Source organism: Neomonachus schauinslandi, chromosome 5 (genome assembly GCF_002201575.2).
Source record: "Neomonachus schauinslandi chromosome 5, ASM220157v2, whole genome shotgun sequence".
In the NCBI taxonomy this organism is placed as follows: Eukaryota; Metazoa; Chordata; class Mammalia; order Carnivora; family Phocidae; genus Neomonachus; species Neomonachus schauinslandi.
Genome location: NC_058407.1, coordinates 152,458,383 through 152,481,746, shown reverse-complemented (window position 1 = coordinate 152,481,746; position 23,364 = coordinate 152,458,383). Strand labels below are relative to the sequence as shown.

At 44.6% G+C, this 23,364-nt stretch overlaps 1 pseudogene; it reads left to right on the top strand.

The window, feature by feature from the left end:
• The first annotated feature begins 14,297 nt into the window (after positions 1-14,297).
• LOC110587841 lies at positions 14,298-19,499 on the top strand (annotated as a pseudogene).
• The last annotated feature ends 3,865 nt before the right edge of the window (positions 19,500-23,364 follow it).

The following is a 23,364-nucleotide window of genomic DNA, read 5'->3' as shown; positions in this document are numbered from 1 at the left end:
TCTCAAAAGACAAGGCAACCTCAGCTATTACTTTAGTGACACAAGGTTTCTCTTAATGATGGGTTTGCAAAGGCACTAATCTCTCCTTTGCAAGCTGCCAACATTATACAAGAAGCTTGAACAACCAACTTTTTAATAATCCTGGTCTGGCCATAGTGAACCATTTTAAGCACTGCAAACACTTCACATTTTTATTCCCCTACAGATTTTTATACGTTTTTCCATCTGCCTGAAACATACATGCCCAACATCTTCGCCTATTTTAATTTCCCCTATTCTTCCAGATGTTAATCTCAGTTGTCACTTCCTCTGATGTTTATTTTTTTTAAAAGACTTTATTTATTTATTTGGCAGAGAGAGAGAGCACAAGCAGGAGGAGCAGCAGTCAGAGGGAAAGGGAGAAGCAGGCTCCCCGCTGAGCAGAGAGCCCGATGTGGGGCTCAATCCCAGGACCCTGGGAACATGATCCGAGCCAAAGGCAGACGCTTAACTGACTGAGCCACCCAGGCGTTCCTCCTCTGATGTTTAGTAATGATGCTTTAGACTGCCAGGAAGAAACAAAATTCACCTCCAAGTGGCTTAAATAACAGGGTATTTCCTATTGAATTCAGTACCTCCTAGGTGCCATTCTCATACTCTCAGTGCATTGAGTTCCTCATGCCAGTGGGCAAGGAGCCAAAGAAACAAGGGACAAATCCAAGTGAGCTTCCTTGATTCTGAGTACATGAAGCACTAGGGGCAAATACACAATGGGGGCAGGGAGAAGTCACTGAAGCATCCTTTGGTGCTCCCACGCTGCATGTGAATAGAAAATTGGCAGTTACAGGAACCATGGTCCAATAAGGGCAAGGGCTCAGAGAAATCTAGCAGAGTAGTGGCAGGTGAAGATGAGGAATATGAATTATGAGCTCAGGACCAACTGCAATAGCAGGGATCATAGTTTTACAAATTCTCCTGCCTTGAGACTTATCAGAGAACTTAGCTGGCTACCAGCTTGAAGGGGACTCTGTGACTAATCAGACTTGTACATTTTCTCTCCGGGAAGAAGTAAGGACATCTTGTTTCCAAAAGTCAAGGGCAACAGGGGGCTCTTATTGATGCAAGGGGTAGACTACATTAGACACCATTCACCTGACTCCTATCCACCCGAGATGCCATGAGAATCAGGTGCCATCTGACTGCACCTCAACTCACCCCTGCACCTGGACCACACATTTTTCATCTCCCCAAGGTTTCCCTGTTAGTGCCAAGCTGTTGGACGCTGTGGGTACCCTGGCATGCAAAACTCAGAAGTTTGAGGCAATCAACACACCACAGGTGAACCTTTGATCAATGGAAGATGAGAGTTGGTGGAGAAAGCATCCCCCCACCCCATCCCTCTAGATGCACTGGCCTGACATGCGGTTTACAGGGGGACAGTCACACTTCCTGGCAACCAACTTCATAATGCTTTCTCATGCTGGCTCTTCCTTCTCCCTGTCCCCCACCCGATACCGCACCATCCAACAAGGGGCGTATTAGGCCTTTGCCTTAGAATCTGCTTTTTTGAGCAAACCAAAGATATCACACATAACAAATAGTCTAGAGGTAAGAAGTTCCAGAGTTCAGATGGATATGTGCCCTTTTTATCTTTCTAATCTTCCATTTTTGATGTGTTGGGTTTTGTCTTCACACTTAATCCTTTCATGGTTTAATAGGACTGCAGTAACTCCAAGTATCAGAAGATCAAACAAAAATATTTAAATTCTGAAAGAGGGGAAGAGGGCATTTCCCTTCCTTCCTAAGATAGGGGTTAAGTCTCCTAGAAGCTCCTCAGAGTTCTGGGAGAGAACTTTTCACACCTTATTGGCCAGAACTCCATCCCCTTCCTATTCCTAACACCCGGAGGAATTGAATTTCTTAACCCAATCATCACCTGGGACTGGACAGGACCCATCCTCCCCCGAAATCACATTCCTGAACAAATCCAGAAAGGAATGAATAGCACCTAGCACAGCTGGTAACTATGTCAGACACTTAATTAGCTAACCAAACAGTCATTTTCAACACTCCACCTTCGTCCATCTTCCATTATAAAGGCTAAACAAGCAAGATACTCACTTTCTAGTCTCCCTTACAGCTAGGGAACGATGTGATCTATTTCCAGACATTTGTATGGAAGGGGAAATCTTCTAAGGGGCTTCTTCTAGGTCCTCCTTGATAAAAGTACATTGACATGAAAAGAGCTCTCTCCCTCCTTCCCTCCATGGTTACCTCTCTGATTCATGTCTTTAGACTTGATCATGGGAGGGCATGATTCCTGGAGCTTTGGCAGCCATCTTGCAACCATGGGGCAATAAGCCTAAGTGTGAAAAACTAATAAGCTGATAAAGGTGGAGTAAAATAATGAAAAGAACCTGGCTCCTTAATTACATCCTTGAACCACTAAAGTAGTTCTGTGATTGCTACTCTCTGAAGTTTTTCGTTGTATCAGTTAATTATCTTTCTTACTTAGCCATTATTATTTAAGTATTGTATTACATGCAGCTAAAAGCCATTCTAACTGATAGAGCAGCCAACAGTGTCAGCCATTTCTGGACCCTACAGACTATATTAGCTTTCCCTTTCCCCTGACACCCAAGGCTTACTGCTATCGCGGTTATTACTGCACTATGCTTTCATTGTTCGGTTGAACAGAGAGTCCTTTTAAGTACCTGAGGTGTGCAAGCCAAAGCTGAGCCATAGCCATGGAGACTGAGGTACAGGATTGCAGTGGGCTGGACTAAGTGTCCCCCAAAGTCTCTTACAACTTGGAAATCTATTACCCGATTCCTTTCATATAAATGTCCCTTTTCTGTGTATAAAAGTCTTTTTATTTACATTATGTCATAACAAATTGCCAGTTTGTGTTTCAAAATGGGGAAAATACAACAGTGAGAGTTGTATAAATGTTCCTACTCTGTTTGTAATGTGGGGAATTTCCAATTTAAATTTCCACTTTGCAGATGATTCAGGGGTTATTTGTTATTCTGAACAGGCCTGTCCTCATTCTCCTTCAGCAGTATGGAGAATGGATATGAAAAAAAATGTGTACAAACATTCCTTTCATTTTGAAATGATATTAATAAAGTACTTCCTGTGGTTATGGCTAGTAAGTCACTTGTTTCCTAAATTTTCTGTGTGTAATAAAGGCGCATGAAAAATTCTAATCAATATGCTCTTCATGGAAGCTAAGAACCCAAAACCTTTTCACATTGTGTGGTATTTGTAGAGTTCATTATCATCTACAATTAACAGAGGAATTGTCTTTACAGAAAAACAGAAAATGGAAGATTAAAAAATTGACCAGGGGCCCCTGGGTGGCTTAGTCGGTTAAGCATCTGCCTTCGGCTCAGGTCATGATCCCAGGGTCCTGGGATCAAGCCCTGCGTCGGGCTCTCTGCGTGGCAGGGAGCCTAGTTCTCCCTCTCCCTCTGCCTTTTGCTCTGCCTGCTGTGTTCACTCTTTGCAAATAAGTAAGTAAAATTGTAAAATAAAAAAAAAAAAAGACCAAATAGCTACCTGCAAACAGAAACCTTTTATAAGTAGCAATAATACTTTAAATTTATAATACATCTTTTGTTCAGAAAACTTTCCCAAAATTTTGTCTCTCTTCAGTGCATGATTTCTTACTGGTTGACCAGAGAGAAGAGAAGAGAATGAAATCAGTTCTCCTCCAATTTTGTGCCACATACTTTATAGGAATTACCTAATTAAATAATTTTTCATTTAAAAATACTTTTTAAAATTACACAAGTAATAAACACTCATTGTAAAATTTTTCAACAATTCAGTGGCATAAAAATTAAAAAGTGAAAGTTCCTTTTCACCCCCTTCACCGCTCAATTTCACTCACATCCCTGGAGATAATCTCTATATCCTTGCATGTGTATCCAACCAGACTTTTTTCTGTGCATTTTCATAAATACACATATTCTTACATGAATACATAGAGAAATCATATTTCATCTATTCTAGGATACAGGGTTTTTTTTGTCAAATTAAAAATCTCTGAAATAAGGATGCATCTTAAAATGAAAGGCATTGTATGGTGGTCAATTTCTTTCCTTATTAGTGGCACATAAAATTATGGTGCGTCTTGAAATAAGTGGCATTTTAGAGTAACAAAATATAGTAGATATAACACTTACACAATTATATAGATGTATGGTTCTGTGAATTGCTATGGACATCTTTCAGTACACATGGGTCTGTGTGATCTGTCATTGAATAAATGTACTGCCTTTATTTAGCCATATCCCTTTTAGATGGATTTTCAGATTATTTCTACATCTTCCTGGTGGGAAACACTGCTTCCATGACCATCCTTGTCCCTAGTCTTTGGGCCCAGTGAAATAGTTGTGAAAGAGAGATTCCTATCTCATAAGTTCTCATAGTTACCCTGCATGATAGGAAGAACCTATTTGATCAGAACTCAACTAGACTCACAGGCAAATCCTGGCTCCAGGGTCGCTATGTTGAAAAACTCAGGGGTGTTCAAACTGTCATCTGGGAGAGGGGTCAGTAAACTGTTGCTGTAAACAGCCAGACTGCCAACATTTTAGACTTTGTGGGCTATACCATGCTGCAGCTACTCAACCCTACCAACATAGCATGAAAGCCGCCATAGATGATATATAATAAATGAACATGTCATTCTGTTCCAATAAAGATTTATTTAAAAAACAGATGTCAGGCTAGATTGTCCCAAGGGTCACAGTTTGCTGATCCCTGGTCTTAGAGAATGGTCCTTCCTGGAGTTGTGCAGTGCCCAACTTGAGTGGCCCTACATAGCAGCCCTGCCTGACCCCCTCCTCTCAAGGGATCTGACTCAGGATAAATGTTATATAGCCTTCCCAACCTTGAGTTTTTAACCTTTAATTGTGTAATGTAATCATAAAATATTTTTTAAAAGTATGTGTTGTTGAACGAAAGTGAACACCTGAGCTCAGTTTCTTCATAAAGAAAATAAATCTATGTTATAGTGATTGTGAAAATAGATGGAATGCTACATGTAAAACATTTACAAGTGCTTAATGAATAGTATAGCTGTTTTAGAACTTTTTTCTTTTACTAATCAGAAAATTAATAGTTATTTATTCAGAGAGGCAGGACACAAATCAGGTGAGTCTGACTCCAAAACTTGTGTCTCTCCTACAGCACCTACAAGGTCAAAAGGAAGGATCTACTGCATAGACAATCTGAACCCAGAGAGCCCAGAAGGCTTTTATAAATTCCCACCAGGTCAGCATTGGACATAGTGGGCTCTGGATTTCAGGGTATATAGCAAATATACACATTACCCACCAGAGGAGGAAGTTTCTGTAAGACCCAGCCTTCCGGGCTTGCAGACATCCCCAACCAGTGCATTTTCCTGTTATTTATGCTGATTCAATTTGATTACAGTTCTATTACCTGGATGAAAATGCTGCCACAAAATGGTTGATAAAGCTGTCACAGCAAGATGGAGATAGTAAGTCTCATTAATATTTAGAAAAGAACAAACCCATAAATAAGATTATCAAGTGAAATAAGATAGTCTCTCCTCCAACTTCTAACAAATCTCGGGTGCGAAACCATGTAATTTCCCCAGGTGTACTCCCTACCAGCCAGATGTATAGAAAATGATTTGTGCGGGAGGGAAACTGACATGCAGACCAAGGAGCTGGCAAAAGAATTCGAGCCTCGAGGCTCCCTCAGTCTTACTGTTTATTTGAGAAATCACTAGGTAGAATCAGGGGGTCTGGACCATACTGATTATGGAACACATCGGTCCTTGAAAAGAGCCTGGAGATGACAGAGAGGTGATGGGACTGTCCCCTTGAAGGTGAAGACAAAGCCAAGCCTGACCCCCTGAACAGTGAAGGGCCACGTTCCCAGGGGGCGAAGAGCAGGTGCTGCCCCCTTGGTGGCGCTACCTGCCTCCCACAGTCACATGCGCCCTGCCCACTCTGCCCACCAAGGGACCAGACTCCTGCCTCCCTCTCACTTTGTGGCTCAGTCATCCAGACTGAGGTGGTCACCAGCATTCCCCTGCAGGTGGCCACACTCAAAGCCTCGTGCAGGTTGAGGCTACATACGAAAGGAAAATTTTACTGAGTTGCTGAAACCTGATTCACTAAGAGCCACTTACAGACAGGGACTGGTTGGGTCTGTATCTTCAGGGGTCCCCCGATGAATGGCTGATGTGTGTGTGTAGGGGGTCTAGAGATGCTTATTGCTTGAAATTGAGTAAAGCCACCAACAAAATATTCCTAATGGATGAGAGAGAGAGAGAGAGGAAGGAGAGAGGACAGGCACAGGAGTGAGGAGAAGGAGAAGGGCAGAGAAAGTGGCAAAGATGCTTAAATGTGCGTTGAGCAGATGAGGTGGAGGAGGAGCAGAGACAGAGAAGGGAAGAGACAGGAAACGCACAGAGACAAGAGGACAGAGGGGAAGCGGAAATGAGTGGGACGTGAACTGGGCAGATGGGGCAGAGCAGATGGGGCAGAGTCAGGGACAGAGAGAAGCAGCAGGTGGGGTGGGGGGACAGAGGGCCAGCAGCAAGGTAGGCAAAGAAAGACACACAGTGCAGGTGCACCGAAAGAGAGATGGACACAGAGATGGTCAGACCCCCACACAGGGAAACAGGGACTCAGAGACAGAAACCTCAGCTGTTGGGTCTGTATCTTCAGGGGTCCCCCGATGAATGGCTGGGGTGTGGGGACGTTGTGGGGTGGGGGAGTTGGTAGGAGAGGGGGAGAGAGGGAGGGGGGATGAGGATTAAAATAGGAGTCACCCCAAATCAAACCAGTTCTCACCTTCTTCACTGGATGTTCTTAGAGGGCAGTGTACTTCTCGGAAGGCTTTTTTTTTTTTTTAATGTTTTATTTATTTATTCATCAGAGTCAGAGAGAGAGAGAGAGAGAGAGGCAGAGGCAGAGGGAGAAGCAGGCTCCCCGCCTAGCAGGGAGCCCGATGTGGGACTCGATCCCAGGACCCAATTCTCCTCAGCTGAGGCCTGAGAAGAAACTGGGGGAGGGAGGGTTTGGAGGGGCAAAAGGGTCTCCCGGTCTCCCAAGGGAATCCACATTCTTCTCAGTTTGGTGTTCTTTCTACTCAACTAATTCCCTAACAGAGAAATGAGGTAAGGAAAAATGTGTTTCTGGAAGAAATGTGTCCTGAAATTCTGGGAACCCATTACTCAGGTGGTGGGAAATGTCCTTGTTTCCAGGCTGTCTGCCAATTCTTCCATGGATCTGGAGACCTGGACTTGCACCTCAGCCTCAGAGAGTATGGGTGGGGGCTGACCCTTCTGGGCTCCAGGCTCCTCAAGGTGGTTAGTTGTGACCCAGAGTGCACTCCATCTACCCTCCTAGAGTTTTAAAAAAGATCAGCTCAAATAACACCATGAAAGCCTTCCGAGAGGGCACCTGGGTGGCTCAGATGGTTAAGCATCTGCCTTCGACTCAGGTCATGATCCTAGGGTCCTGGGATCGAGTCCCACATCGGGCTCCCTGCTAGGCGGGGAGCCTGCTTCTCCCTCTGCCTCTGCCTCTCTCTCTCTCTCTCTCTCTCTGACTCTGATGAATAAATAAATAAAACATTAAAAAAAAAAAAAAGGCCTTCCGAGAAGTACACTGCCCTCTAAGAACATCCAGTGAAGGAGGTGAGAACTGGTTTGATTTGGGGTGACTCCTATTTTAATCCTCATCCCCCCTCCCTCTCTCCCCCTCTCCTACCAACTCCCCCACCCCACAACGTCCCTTCTCTTTCCCACCCCCACCACACATTCACATCTGATTTCTATTCCAAAGAGACCTTGACTTCAGCCCTCAGGTCATGAAATATTCAATTCACTTGGACACTTTTTAATTAATCTGGGGCTTGATTCAGGCCATTGCGCCTTGACTCCTGCCTCTATAACCCTTTCCAGGATCCAATTAGCCAGCTTTGAGCACAGCCCTGGAGACCGAGACAAGACAAGAGTCCCTGCTCTCTGGGAACGGGTTTGCTGAGGCATCTGCAAACATTCTCTTTGCCATCCCTCCATGCATGTCTGCAAGAGGTAGTAAGTGTGATAAGATCTGTCCTATAGGAAAGTCAAAGGTGACTTCTGAAGGATGAGAAAATAAAAATGCAAACCAAAAGCAACCGATAGCACAGGCAGCAAATATCCAGATGATTAACAGGCTGCTGGATCAAGGATACAGATATTCCATTAGAATTCCATAGTTGTCCTCACCTGACTCTTTTCAGTAATCCCACCTCTCGTATGGGTTCAATTATCACAGGATTCATTTGCACTTGACATTTTGCTCCATTAAAAAAAAAAAAAGTGGGCTTTTCATCGCTATTATTATATTGTGCCAGTAGGTTTTGTCTCACAGGTTGAATCCTAAATAAAATTAAACACATCGATGCACATAAGACTTTTAGCACAGTGCCAGGCACATGTTAAGTGCTTGACAAAGAACGGGTATTTTGATTGATTACTGTCATAATAATTATCACCATATTTATGTTGGGGACAGACCTGGTTTTCAGTTCTGCCTGTAATGGATCACATAATATTCAGCACTCAGGCCATTCCTAATCAGGTTTGCCAAGAAGCTGTAGACTGTTACTGACATTGAGTGACTATAAGATTTCCAAATAGTCTGTGTGCACCAAAGGACTCTTCCTCTTTTCTAAACTTCAATTCAATCACCCGACAAATATTTACTAGGCACCTACTGAATGCCAAGCACTCCTGGGAGGCAAGACAGAAAGTGTTCTTTGCACTTTGCACTCATGACAATGACAATGGCAGGTCTTCACAGAGTAAATGGTACAGCCAGACACTGTTCTCAGATCCCTACTGCCTTCCCACACTTCATCCTTATTAACTGGTCTGTGGGGAACGGACTACTGCCAACTCCCATTTTATCATTTATGTAGCTAGAGACTAAGGCCCAGAGAAGTAGATTAGTCTGTCCAATGCCCACAGCAATGAGCAGCAAAGCTGGGATTTTTGTGTTTACAGGCAATTTGGCTCCAGAGTCCACACAACCAACCACCAAGTAATGCTGTGTCATGTGTTACATATTTCTGTTAGCTATTTCTTTTTCATTTTTATTTATTTTGAGAAAGAGAGAAAGAGAGAGAGAGAGAGAGCATGAGCAGGGGGAGGGGCAGAGGGAGAGAGAGAGAATCCCAAGCAGACTCCCCTCTGAGCACAGAGCCTGACCTGGGGCTCGATGACCTGAGCCGAAATCAAGAGCCTCAACCAACTGAGCCACCCAAGCACCCTTCATCTGTTTCTATAAGTAGATTAGAATATCTTTATACTCCATAGACACAGGAAGCAGATTAGTGGTTGCCAGACGCTAGGGAGAGGGGGAGTGAGGAGTGACTGCTAATGAGTATGGAGTTTCCATTTGGGATGATACAAAAGTTCTGGAACACAACATTGTGACTTAGCACCATTGAGTTATACACTTTAAAATGGTAGATTTTATGTTCAGGGAATTTTACCCTTCCCCCCCAAAAATTGTCATAGTCCTTAAGTGCAGGGTTGTCTTACCTCCTACAATACCTGGAATTTAAAAGTTCTCATCCTACATTTCTTCATCAGTTGACCAATTGCCAGTGGTCCTAGAAATAGGGCTTGCTTTGTTTTTCTCATCATCACTCTTGTGGTTACTAAAAACAGAGTCTTTTAGGAGCACAGAAGGTTCCCACCCATCTGTGAACAACTGAAGCTGACAGGGCCGGTTCTGAGGGGTGGGGCCAGGGGTTTGGCACCAGGGGCTGGAAGACCAGGTGAGGAGCTTCCCCAGAAGTGGTGACACAAAGAGGGAAGATGGTATTAGATGGAGTTGAAAAGGCAGAGTTTGGAGCTGGAGGAACAGTTCAAGCTTGAGGTCTGAGGGGAAATCAGGGCTGAAAACAGAAAACCACCTCAGCATCAGGAATTGAAAGAATCTGAAGCCTTTTGGGGAAGCAGAATATAACAATAATATAAAAATGACAATCACAGTGAATCAAACCCTTAGATAGTGCTCTCCACATGCCAGATACTCTTTCAGGGATGTTCACATATCAACTCATTTATTCTTTATTACTATTATTAGCATCCTCATTTTATAAATAAACTAAGGCACAGAGAAGTTAAGTGACTTGTCCAAGGTCATACCGCCAGCAAGTGGCAGAATCTGGATCCCAAGCCAAGGAGTCAAGAGCCAGAGACTGACTCTCAACCACAGGAGTTAAGGAGTTAATCTGGAGTTCAGATACTGGTCCTGCTGAGGGCTAACCGCCAGCCTGACAAGAGGAGGGGCCCACTGGAGGTGGAGGAGACAGACCACACCTGGGCCTCAGGGCCCTGGGCTCACAAAGGGATCAGTCATCTACCAATACCCAGAGGTAGACAAGGGTAGCGGTGAGAAAACAGACTCTGGCCTGGAAGCCTGGCCTTGCACGTCAGCTCTGCCGTTTAGCAGCCACGAGACTTTGGGCAATAACTTCACACCTCTCTGCCTCACTTTCTTCATCTGAAATGGGGCTATAATAGTTTCTACCTCATAGAGTTGCTGTATCACGACTTTGATTTTGGTGAAGCACTGAGAACAGCACCTGGCATACCATTAGCAGAAGGTGAACACTAAGTAAAATAAATGCATCAGAGAAAATAGCCACAATGTCATATATCTTGGGGGTGGGGGAAGGGGATTGGGAAAGCAATGACTAAATGGGGCGGGGTGGGGGATGCTCCCTGTACATTCTGCCTTTAACAAAGGAAACCAAATCCTTGGCTGAAGAAGAACTGGTGGCTGGTGTCACATTGAAACTTACTCTTATGCCTTAAGCCACTCGGCCACATGTATACCCCCAGTTCCTGTGTTCCGCCTCCATGCTCCCCATCTGCATCAGGGAGGAAGGAGCTGCAGGCTGGCCTGCCTCAAGTTGCCCACGTGGTGATATTTAATTAATCTGTTCGTTTGATCCTTGTGTTTGCTCAGTGGCTCCCTTTTCGTGGTGCTCCCTGTGGTTTGAATATAGTAAAATTCAGCCCTAATGAATATTGTTGAAACACCAGCAGTCTGCGTTAATAAAACATCAGAATGAGACTGGATTTCTTTTTCTGAACAGAAAAACTCTGAGAGGGTGGGCAGAGTGAGCCCAGGTGGAAAAGAAGAAAGTTAAGAAACTTTCTGTTGCCAAGTGTGTGAGGATGGCATTTCTAATTCTCTCTCCTAGTCTGGGGCTGGGGGCCAATCCTTTGTGGCAGAAAGAGCCCTAGAATCTGTGTCCAGAGATCTCCTGTCACAAACTTCCTATATGAGGTCTTAGCTAATTGAATTCCTTCTTAGGGCCTTAGTTTCTCCATCTGCAAAACAGGGGACACCAGACTAGCTAGTTCACTAGTCTGAGAACATCAAGTTGTCAAGTCCTTGGATTTGGCCAAACTGAGGAACTTTTGAGCCTGCTGAAGGACCATCTGCCTTCCCAGACACTTCTCTCCTGTCACCATCCTGAGAAAATGGCCAGAGGCAGTTCCTTCCATTCAAGTCACTGGGCTTGGGTCATGTAAGCTGCCCCAGGTCACAAGAGACTATACCAGAGATCAGAGTCGCGGTTCCAGGCAGCACTGCAGATCCAGGGAAGGGTCTGAGGCGGTGTCCTGGCTCAGGATTCTCTATATTGGGTGGAACCAGCCAGATCTAACCAGACCTTCTCTCCCAGAAGAGCTTTATCTGTTCCTCTCTCCAGGTGAGGGAAGGAGAAGCAGGGGCAGCTCAGCCAAGGCTGCAAGCATGAACACTGGCCAGACAAACCTGGGTGTAAAATCCTACTGGTACCTCCCTGTCCCGTACCAGCTACATGACTTTGGATGGACATGTGGGTACTCTTTCTGTGCTTCAGTTTCCTTATATGAAATGGGAATAAGTCCCTTCTTCACAAGGTTGTTGTGAGGATTAATAAGATAACTGATGTCAATTATGTAGCACAGGGCCTGACATACATTAGCGCCCAGTTATGGGTAGCTGTGGTTACCACTGATGGCAGTAGATAAAGAAACAGGAAAGAGGGCGGGGGGAGGGAGGGAGAGAGAGAAACAGAAGGCAAAAGCTTAAGAGACACAGAGAAGGCAAATGGCAAGAAGGGTCCTATAGGTGAAGGCCCTGCCTTGCATGCTCTCTGCCTATGTGCTCTGGTGGGACTCCATGCCCCTTTTCAGCCATAGAGCTGTGACAGGCCCAAGCTAAGCAGAGCTTCACATTCTCTCTGTCATCACCGTTGGTCCAGAAGTGAGCACAAGACCAAAGCCAGCCCACCCAGGCTCACTCTGGAATATCCAAGATGCAGAGTTCAGTCTCTTCTCCAGTTTATAAGCCAAATCAAATCCCACTGACCCTTTTGTGATTTTTGAGAACTGTCAGAAATTTGCTGGCTGGGTCATAGGAAAGGATCACATCACAAAGCAAGTGGCTTTCCACTAAATCACTATCATCACCTTGCCTGAAACTTATTGCCTTCCCCTCTTGTCACTGCCCTCCTCCCCATAGCAACCCTGGAAATCCACCCAGGTGCTTCCAAGAATGAGCTTGAGCAATGAACACAAGCCAGTGTGTTTTCCCAACAAAGTTTCCTCTTCTAAAGAGCAATTCTGGTTGAACCAAATGTGCTCTGTCTCACTTTGTGAGTCAAGTGCCAGGTAAGCCCTCCATCAGCACAGGACATTATCAGAGCCGTTCCTGGGCAAGAGATACGATGAATACAGCATTGCCTGATCCCCCTCATTTTCCTGGGACATTGCTCCTACTCCTGGAATCAGAATCTTAGGTAGAGAGAGCAAAAAGGCTTTCCATCCTGGTTCCTAGAGCAGAGAGACCGTGATGCTCTCATTCAACTTAGGTTTTAGGGTTTTCAGGTCTCACTGCTGCCAGAATCACCAAGGTTAAACATTCCAAATGAGGACTGGAATTAATAACACCACAACGGCCTTACACCAACCGTGGGTTCCCCCTGCTACTTAATAGAATGAGTCATTTGAACTGCCTCCCCCTTCATTGATGGCAAGGGGCCTGCTTCTCCCCCTGACAGTCCTTCCCTTTCTAGGAAAAGATGAGAGAAGCTTATTGAATTCTAATATATCATCCTGGCAGCCGGTGTCAATAGAGAGAGACAGATGTGAGAACAGAACACAGAGCCCCATATCCATCCTCGAAGTCCCCCACCGCTTCTTCCTCTTATCAGCAAATCTACTCAGGCACCCCCAGGGAAGCTGAGAGTTCATTATGAACAGCAACCAAGAGTCAATAAATACATGGCTGAGATTTCAGTCACCTACTATGGCTGTCCTTATCGCCAACAAAGTAACTACATGGTCCCAGACTGGTTTGTGGGGTGGGGACAGGCGGCAGGGAGCTCAAAAAAGCTTTGCAGCCAGAAGGATCTTTTCATAAAGCAAACCTGATCATGTCAAACATCTCTACCTAGCTTAAAATTCTTCAATGGCTCCACACTGTTTCTAGGATAAAGACCAAAACATTTAAAATGGTGGTGCCTGGGTGGCTCAGTCGGTTAAGCGTCTGACTCTTGATTTTGGCTCAGGTCAACATCTCAGGATCGTGAGACTGAACCCCACTCTGGGCTCTGAACTGGGTGTGGAATCTGCTTAAGAGTCTCTCTCTCCCTCTCTCTTCTGCCCCTCCCCCTCACACTCTCTCTTTCTCTAAACAAAACAAAACATTTAATATGGCTTATAAGATTCTACGGGTCTGGCCCCTGCTGACCTATCTAACCTCATATCCAACATGCCCCACACCATTCTCAACCACTCCAGCCATACTTAGAGTCTTTTCTTCCTTCCGTGGCTTAGGGGGCCTCCAGAGCTCAGATCATATATCACCTACTCGCGTTAGTACAACTCCTACTTTAATTTAGTCATACAGCCTTGCACTTGCCCTTCACTGCATCTGTCACAGCCTGCAATTTTATACTTTCTTATCTAATGATTGGGTTGATGCTTTCTCTACCTGCTGCTATGCAAGCTCCATGTTTTGTTCAACAAGTATCTCCAGCTTCTAGCACAATGCCTGGCACAGAACAGAAACTCAGAAGATATGTTCTGAATGAATGTATGAGTGAATGAGTTATAAAGTAGGGCACATTCTTAGAGCTGGAAGCTGGAACTGGAGCTAAAACAATATGTAGAGCTGGGTGAAAGAAGAGGGAAGAGAGGTAACATGGAGGAGACTGCAGAGCACTCATTATTCAGCACCTACTATAAGCTAGGTACTGTTTGAGGCACTATGGATACACAAATGAATAAAACAGACAGCACACGTTCTACCTTTATGGAGCTTACGTTTGAGGTCATTCCCCTCTCATGCTGTAGGACACCTACAGAGCAATATTCACCCTGGAAGTATCTCCCCTTGTAGTGTTATTCTAAGTTGTGGCACGAATAAAATGCACATGTAACCAGGTGTAAGGGGCCTCCCATGGGCAACCGCCACAGCTGGGATCTCATCCATGGGGAGGCGAAGTTAAGTACTTCAACACATCCCCAAAATAAATCCACTCCAAAACCTGTTGATAAGAAGTAGATGGCTTTCTCCAGATCCAGTAGAGGCATAGGGAAGGAGGTTTAAATTGCATAACACAGAACTGAAACATCAATAATTTCCCTCCTTTAACAGCCCAAGTCCCTCACCCCTACCAGCCACTTCATCTCTCTTCTCTCCTTCCTACACTGCTTCTCAAAATTCCTTGTGTCCTGAGTGATTCAGCATTCATCTTCAGCTTGCAAATTTGCCTGGTAGTCACCATCTACCATTCATCAAACATGCCTCCTGGTTTTGCTGCCATATAAACACTGATCAAATATGGTAGACCTCTTATTAACAGTTTGAATTTGCCTGTGCTCCACAATCCCTGGATGAGTCACTATCACATGGGGCCTTGTTCCTCACACTAGGAATTTTAGCCTTTGCCCAGAAGGCCATGTGGAACACAGGAGGTTTTCAGTAGGGGTGTGACTATGGACAGATTCCCCCTACCGCACCTGAGACTTCGCCTCGGCTGCCAGGAAGAATCCAAACGCAGCTGTGGGTGTCCTTCTTCTAGCATTAATTAAAGCTCTGCCTAAGGCCCAGCTGCAGAGAAGCCCATGGGGTGCAGCACAGAGCGGGAGCAGTTGCAGCTTCAAAGAACCTGCAAGCAGCTCTAAGCATGTCAGACCTCCCACTGTAAGGGCATCTTCCTGCTGGAAGCAGGGCTGGGGTCACCATGGGGAAGGGGCATCTCTGAACGAAAACTAAAATGTTTCTGCTTCCCATAGAAGAGGGAAATAGTTATTTCCTTGGGGAAAGTCTATAAAGTAAAATCTTTCCTAGGATCCCTTCTCTCTGATCTCCTTTTGGAGCTGATGCCTGCAGTTCATGGCTCTTCTATAGGGGGCTCCCTTCACATTTAAGGCAGGGAGTTGTGCAACATGGCAGCCCTACCTCCCGCCTCTTGGAGCCAACCTCCTGTGGCTCCAGGGGGCTCAGAGAGTTGTCTAGTACAAATATCATAATTATAAAAATAATTGCAGCTGCCATTTCTGGAGAATTTACCAAGGCAATCTGCTTAACATGCACCATCTCCATTAAGCCTCACAATAATCTGGTGAGATGGAGACTATTATCACCATTTGGAAGAACAGGAAGCTAAGGCTTACATCTACTATCAAGTCCGGGACTCCCATTTTAAAAGCTATGTGATGTTGAGCAAGTTACTTACTTAACCTTTCTGCTTCAGTGACTTTCGTTGACTCAAGATGCATACAAAAGTTTTCTCTGAATGCAGCCCTCATCCTTATCCCCATGCCTCCTATCCAGTCTCAGAGTGATTCATGGACCATTCTCTGGGAAAGGGCAGCAGCTGTGGTCTGAGCCTTCAGGAATTCTGGGAGAAGGAGAGGAAATATCCCACTCTGGAAATAATGAAGGTTTGAAACCTTGCAGAAACACAGGGTCCTGTAGCATCCTCTTTGCCCAGGCCTGGCTGCTGAGAATTCACCTCTGCATTCAATAAACACACGAGCCAGCAGATAAATATCCTAGAAGGCAAATCAGACTCATCTTTCATCTGGTTAAAAATACCACCGCTGGCTCCCTTTCTATTATAGAACTCATTGGTAGCCAGCAATAAACATGAAATCCAGCAAACTTTAAGAGCACAGGTAATTTATGATGGCTTATGGGAGTTACTAGGAACTCCTGGTAGCATGGGGAGAAAAAGAAATTAAATTTCAGTGAGCCTAGTCCTGAAAGTGCAATTTAGTAGATCACATAAGGAAACAGCAGAAAGTGTGGAGGAAGATCTAGCTTCAGGTACCACTGGAACCAGAAGCTCAAATGCTGCCAGGTCTCAATAGCTCTCATTTCTGCTTCTCTCTAAAAGCTGCCTTTATTTTTCCCATTCACATGGGCCTTCACCCAAAGGGAGCATGACTGTTACAACCCCAGCTTTACTGCTTTCATTTGAGTGACCAAGAAAGGAAAGGTGGGCTTTTTTACTTAAGGCTGAGTTGAAGAATTTGTGGGAAGAGACAGTGGCCAGACCAAATAACACCTGCAGTATTAAGGATGGCTACAGATCTCATTGATATAAGAGAGCCCCCATATAACAGTAGGTTAAACAAATTAGCTATTTTTCTCCCATATAATAGTCCAGATATAAGCAGGCCACAGCCTTACAATGACTCCATTTTGTCCAGGACCCAGGCTCCTTCCATCTTTTTGCTCTGCCATGCCTACGTATTGTTCTCACCTGCATGGTCTAAAACTGCTCACCACCACATCTACAATCTGGAAGGAAAAGGTGAGTGAGGAATCAATACTTGGCTTTTAGGGCACAACTGAGAAATTATACACATCAATTCCACTTATATCCTATTGGCCAGAATATAGTCCCATGGCCACACCTAGTTGCAAGGGAAGCTGGGAAATGTACTCTTTAATCTAGGCAGCCATGTACTGCACTAAAAACTAGGGTTTATTATTGCTATAGAAGGGAGGATGTACATTTAGGATGCAATCCATCTCTGCCACAGACATCTAAGGGCAGGAAAGTTCTGGGAATTAAAACCAGAATATGACCTGGAACTAAGAATTATTCCCATCTCCATCACTCTTCTGTTTATGTTGGATGTCTGCTTCATTAACCTCTCCCTTCTCAGTTTTGAGCCCCTTCATGTCCAGAACAGGTAGCCTATGGCCACCTCATCGTTTCTAGGCTTATACATACAGTGAAGTAAAATAAGACCAGCTAGGCTCCAACGTAAGTGGAACTTAGAACAAGCATTTACTGCCAAGTGGATTTATGATTTAACTCTGAGCAAGAAAAGGGCAAATAACAACATAATGAGTATTAGCTTACAAGAAATAGATGTAAAGTTATGTTAATAAGAGAAATATTAAATTATCATGCAGATCAGAAGGATGTGTATATAGCAGGGGTGTAGTTTGGAAGTAAAGTAATTGTTGGGGTGATGAGATCAGTTTCATTCTAAATACTCTAGGGAATAACTAGCCTCAGAAACCTAGAATAGAAAGAGATGCTCCAAACTATCTACAGAACAAAAGCAGTCTCCACAGCCCAGCCAGCTGGCCCTGAGCTGGAACTGCCCTCTATAGACATCAGTAACCAAGGTGGAAGGGAAAAGCCCTTGACTGTCACAGCCTAAGGCTGGTAAATGTGCCAGATACCAGAAGAGACCGGTGGGTATGGAGACTTGATTTTGGTGGAATGTGCTGAAGGACAGGGGTGTGAATCCAAGAATGGGAGGGAAAGCAGGAGGGTGGGGTTACTCCAGAAGAAAAGGAATAAAGGGAGAGGGCTTAAGAAGGGTGGGAGAGAAAGGAGAGCATTGGGATAGGGGGACCATCTGCATGGGACATACTCAAAGTCCTGGGGCATTCTGAGAAGTGCCTGTGGTCAAGATGGTCAGAATGAAGCCCTGCTGCCCCAGATACTGCATAGTTTGATACTTAACACCTGAACCCTGAATCCCTGAGCAAAGAACTGCTCAAACTTCCTTCCATCAGCGTCCAGTGTACATGCATTCTATCTGGGAACAGCAGCAATGTTGTTTCCAGAATGAGGAGAGAAGCAGTCCCCTCCTCTACCACCAGGCATCAGAATGTTACCATGTAGATGGTGAGGTGGTAGGGAGGAGCCATCCTTTGGGGCCCGCTGAACAGGATCTTTCTGCAGACTACAACCAGATGCCCAAATCTGTTAGTTAGCTAGAAACCCACTCTATTAGTTTACTAGGGCTTCCATAACAAAGTACCACAGAGTAGGTGCCTTAAATACTGACATGGATTTTCCCTCCATTTTGGAGGCTAGAAGAGACTAAAATCAAAGTGTCAGTAGTGTTGGTTTCTTCTGAGGCCTCTCTCCCTGCCTTGTCCATGGCCATCTCCCTATGTCTTCACATGGGTTTCGGTCTGTGTGTGTCTGCGTCCTAATCTCCTCTTCTAATAAGGATGCCAGTCATACCAGATTAGGGCCCAGTCCAATGACCTCATTTAATCTTAATTACCTCTTCAAAAACTCTATCTCCAAAGACAGTTACATTCTAAGGTTAGCACTGGGGTTAAGGACTTCAACATACGAATTTTGGGGCAACACAATTCAGCCTATCACCTCTGTACTAATGAACCAAAAAAGGACCTTACCTAGTGATTTCACATGCCATATATTAGCCATTCTAGAGAAGGACAACTCTTTCTCAGCTCTAATTACAAATCTTGGGAGAGGGGATTTGGGGTTGGTCCAGATGCCCATCCCCAGTCCCATCAAGCCAAGGACGTGGGCTCATCAAGAACAAACATGGTTGGGCAGTGGTGCTGGGAGCCTCGCAGGTGCGGCGCCATTACTCGCAGTTGGCTGCCGGCAGCGCACGTGGCACCTTAGCAGTGGCAGCAGCAGCCCGGAGGCAACCCACCGGCACAGCCCCTGCACTGGTGCAGCCACCCTGGCTCCCTCTGCTCCTCCTCCCTTCGCTCGCCAGGGACGATCAGCTGACCCAAGAACAGATTGCTGAGTTCAAGGAAGCTTTCTCCCTATTTGACAAAGATGGCGATGGCACCGTCACGACAAAGGAACTTGGAACTGTCATGAGGTCACTGGGTCAGAACCCAACAGAAGCCAAACTGCAAGATCTGATCAACGAGGTGGATGCCGACAGTAATGGCACCACTGACTTCCCAGAATTTCTGACTGTGATGGCTAGAAAAGTGAAAGATACAGACGGTGAAGAAGAAATTCGCGAGGCATTCTGAGTCTTTGACAAGGATGGCAACGGTTACATCAGTGCGGCGGAGCTATGTCATGTCATGACCAACTTAGGAGAAAAACTAAGAGGTGAAGAAGTAGATGAAGTGATCAGAGAAGCAGATATTGATGGAGATGGGCAAGTCAACTATGAAGAAGTCGTACAGATGATGAGTGCAAAATGAAGGCCTACTTTCGACTCCTTTCCCCCCTTCTAGAAGAATCAAATTGAATCTTTTACTTACCTCTTGCAAAAAAAAAAAAAAAAAGCTCATTTATTCATTCTGTTTCTATATAGCAAAACTAAATGTCGAAAGTACCTTCTGTCCACACACACAAAATCTGCATGTATTGGTTGGTGGTCCTGTCCCCTAAAGATCAAGCTACACATCAGTTTTACGATATAAATACTTGTACAACCTTAATGATAAGGAAGCACCTAGTGGACTCCTTGCACTTCCATTTGCTCATGATTAATACACTGTTTGGGCTGGCCAGTTTTTCATGCATGCAGCTTGACAACTGAACACAGTCAGGCATTTGTATTAAAAACTAAAAATGAAAAAACAAATTTAAAACTTCTTCAAATAGATTCTAGTTCAATTTGTTAGTATAAATTGTCATAGCTGATTTACTGAAAACAAAACATTTAAAATTGGCTTACCTCAAGATGCTGTGCAGAAAAATGGGTGAAGGATAAACTGTCTAGACGCAGCCCCACTTAGCAGGACGGCCCTCTCATACTTCCAGGCACCCCCACCCATGGTGACCATGACACTCATCCCGGTGGCATGCTGCATGTGTTGGTTTAGCGTTGTCCTAGAGTGAAATGGGTGTCAGGCTGTCACCATTCACACAAATTTTTTCTTAAAAAAAGAAACCTTACCAAGGGAGCATCTTGGGACTCTCTGCTTTTAAAACCTCCTGAACCATCACTTGGAGTCAGCAGAGTAGGTTATGGCTGTGGGACTTCAGCACAAGCATCAACATTGCTGATCAAGAAATTACAATTTACGTCCATTCCAAGTTGTAAATGCTAGTCTTTTAACTTAAATGCTAGCCATTAACTTAAAAAAAAACAAAAACAAACATGGTCGTCAAGATTCTGCCTATGGGCAGTGACAACAGGCTACTGGTCTGTGACTTTGACAGACACCCCATATTGCCTATCAGAATCAACTCAAGCTCTTCAGTAGGGCATACAGAATCCTTCACTCCCTACCTCCTTAATCTCAGCTATATCCCCTACTGCCCCTGCACGAATTCCACTCTTCATCCATGCTACAGGTGTAATTCCCTGCATTCAACTCACTGTTTCATGCCTCTAGGCCTTTACTCAAACTGTTCCCTCTATCTACCAAGCCTTTCCTCTCCAACAGCTTTGTCTTCCTGACAAGCTCCCATTTGTATTGCAAAGCCCAACTGGAGCATTTCCTTTGCAAAATCTTTCCTGATTTCCTGTAGTCAGCCTCCCTCTTTTGTTTCATTCTGTGCCTTGTATGTACCTTTCATAACACTTAGAACACTGAGTCATAACTTTTGTTAGATTGTTTTTCTCTTGAAGTAGACTCTGGGTTCCAGGGTAATAGGGAAAATTTACCTTACCTAACCCCAAATCTAGCACAGTGCTTGCTTTGTACTCAAAAAATATTTGTGGAATGAATGAATGTTATCAGCTGGGCACAATGGTATACAGTTTATTAAAAAATACAAGCCCCTGACCTTTAGGAACCTCTGAGTGACTGAGGGAGACATTAATATGAATAATGATTATAAAAATAAAGATATAAACCAAGGGCTAAGGAAGTGCAGAGGAAGCTGCCATTTAAACTGGGAGAATTGTGGAAGGCTTCTGGGAGGAGGTGACTGAGAATACACTACGGATGAGTAGGAGTTTGCCCAGTGGTGTTAGATGGGGAGAAAGAACTGGAAAGAGAAGGTCATAATGAGAAAGGAATGAACAAGACCTGGGAAAAGGACCTTGCCAGACTTGTAGGTGCAACACAGCATAGTTATATGGACAACAGGGCCATGGATCCCAGGTAAGGACAGCATCATCTTGGTGTTCTGAGAAAAGGGGTTCCCAGTCATATCTGGGCCTTTTGGGCATTCTCAGGAACAAGCTGGGAAGAGAGAATTGCTTTGTGATTGTTACTCATGGAGCCACCGACTCCTTAGGGCATCCATCCAGAGTCTCTACCTCCATGGATTTTCTCAGGAGAGAGGGAAAGACACCTGGGGTTGCCAACAGTCTTGGAGCCAGAGAAGCCCTGCCTTAAAAGACTGGAGCCTGCACTGACCTCCTCCACTTCATCCCTAAATGACAGAGAGAGGAGGTGGCCCAGCTGAGCCTGAAATGAGACATTCACCTTCTGCCACTTCCACTCCAACAGAACTTTTTTTTAAACCTCTGATTTCACTGCACTCTGATAGTCACAGACAAGTCAATTCACCTCTCCAAGCTTCAGTTGTTCATCTGAGAAAAGGTGATAATGGCCCAAAGAGGTATTGTGCAGATAAAAGTTAACTCAGGTCAAACACCTAACACATGCCTGACATCTAATAGCCACTCCGTTTGCAATTAATTTTTTAAAGAAAAATGTGCTTGTCTTACTTCCTCTGTTCTAGAACTATAAGTTCCCAGGGAGGATTCAGACCCCATGCTGTCTAACATATATTTATGCTCAATAACGTATGTTAAATCAATGACTGCCTAGAATCCTAGACTTTTCAGACTGGGTGATATCTAAGAAATCAGCTACTCCAATCCCTCTTTTGACATACAAAGGAAATAGAGACTCTTGACTCCACCACATGTAATCCTGGCTATTGCTTGCCCAGTGTCCTTACCTGTAAAAATGGAATAGCTATTTTAATGGATTATCATGGGGATTCAATGAGTAAATACATATGAGGCATTAAGACCAGTATCTAGCACATAATAACCATCAATAAATGTTAGTGATATTATAAGATGATGGAGACTGGCCCAAGGCCACACAGTGAGCAAGCAGTGAGCCTGAAGCTGGAGCCATGTTCTTCTGCCTTCCACGTTCTTCTATCACTTTCCCCATTATACCCCACTGCTTTTGATGGGACCAGATGCTCCATATCCTAGTTCCTGAATTCACATGTGGTGTGGAATTCACATGGTGTATCCCATGTCCTGATGGAATGCAGGCTGACCCCTAATTCCTAGGGAGGACTTCCCAGCCAGGCTGACCCCTAATTCCTAGGGAGGACTTCCCAGCCAATTGTCAGCCAAACCAAAGCCATGACCAGCTCAGTGTCCCACCATCACTGAGTACTTTCTTTGCTTGCAACATGCTGAACTATTTTCTCTTCATTTACATAGATCAATTTATCTCAATCAGGGCAGATTTTGCTCCACAGAGAACATCTGATAATATTTGGAGACATTCTTATTTGTCCAACTTAGGATAGAGGGAGATACTGGCATCTACTGGGTAGAGGCCAGGGATGCTCCTACACTAACCCTATAGTGCATAGGACAGCCCCCACAACGAAGAGTTATTCAGTTCACAACGTCCCTGAGCTGCTGCTGGAAAGCCTAATGCAGACAAATATGCATTCAGATGCAAATGTGTCTGTTTCACATGTGTTTTGTAGCTTCATAAACAGCAGATTGTGGAAAAAACAGTAGGTTTGACATGAGAGGCCAGGGTTCAAATTCCAGGTATGCCACTTTCTAGCTGTGGGATCTTGACACAATACTTCTCTGAGCTAGTTTCCTCATCTGTGAACTGGAGAGAATTATGCTATAGTGAAACTTTTTGATGATACACAGAAAGCACCGAGTAGGTGCCTAAGACATAATAGGTAGGTAGTAGGTGGCATCCATTATTATTCATCTCCTCATTTTTGTAAGGTATATATATAAACGTAGATACTTGAAAATGTTGGTTGGGGATGAGCCAGAACTTAGCTGACAGAAGACAGATGAACAGATGTTGATGGATGGCTTAAGGCCAAGGAAGGCTCTAAGGCAAGAGATGAGACCTTGGCCAAGGTGAATAGGAGGGAGTTGAG